The sequence below is a fragment of the Dipodomys ordii genome, unplaced genomic scaffold, assembly GCF_000151885.1.
Source record: "Dipodomys ordii isolate 6190 unplaced genomic scaffold, Dord_2.0 Scaffold1000006816, whole genome shotgun sequence".
In the NCBI taxonomy this organism is placed as follows: domain Eukaryota; kingdom Metazoa; phylum Chordata; class Mammalia; order Rodentia; family Heteromyidae; genus Dipodomys; species Dipodomys ordii.
In genome coordinates, this window is record NW_012290433.1 from 1 (window position 1) to 670 (window position 670).

At 77.9% G+C, this 670-nt stretch overlaps 1 pseudogene; it reads left to right on the plus strand.

Moving 5' to 3' along the window:
• Positions 1-3: 3 nt before the first annotated feature.
• Positions 4-664, plus strand: LOC106002932 (annotated as a pseudogene).
• Positions 665-670: the final 6 nt, after the last annotated feature.

Sequence of the window (670 nt, forward strand, 5' to 3'; positions counted from 1 at the left end):
GCGCTCGAGGTGATCGAGGCGCACGTCGCGGTGCGCAGTGGCGCAATCAAGGACGCCGGGCCAGACAGCGACTTCCACGCCAACGGCACCGACGTCTGCCTGGACCTGCTGGGGGCGGCCGCCAGCCTCTGGGCCAAGGCTCCCCACCCGGGGCGGCGGCCCCCCACGGCCGCGGCCGGCCTCCGCGGGGACAGTGCCCTGGGTGCCCCCGAGGCCTTCTACGCGGGCAGCCGCGGGGCGCCGCCCGTGCCGGACACGGGCCCCACACAGCCCCTACGGAGGATCCGGCAACGGGGGCTCACGTCGGCGGGGACGTCCCCGGCGCCCTTGCGGGGACATCCGCCCCCGAGGACTGCGACTTCGGCTTTGACTTCCTGGCGCTGGACCTGACGTTCCCCGCCGCAGCCACCATCTGGGCGCCCTTCGAGCGGGCGGCGCCCCTGCCCGCCTTCAGCAGCTGCGCGGCTGTCAACGGGGCCCCGACGCCCGCGTCCTCCAGCGCGCGGCGCAGCAGCGGGGCGGCCACCCCGCGCCACTCGCCCACGCTGCCCGAGCCCGGCGGCCTGGGCCTGGAGCTGCCGCTGGCGCGCCGCGGAGCCCCGGACCCGGTGGGCGCCCTGCCCTGGTGGCCGCCGCAGAGCGTACTTTCCGCCTTTCTCCGGCGGCGCCG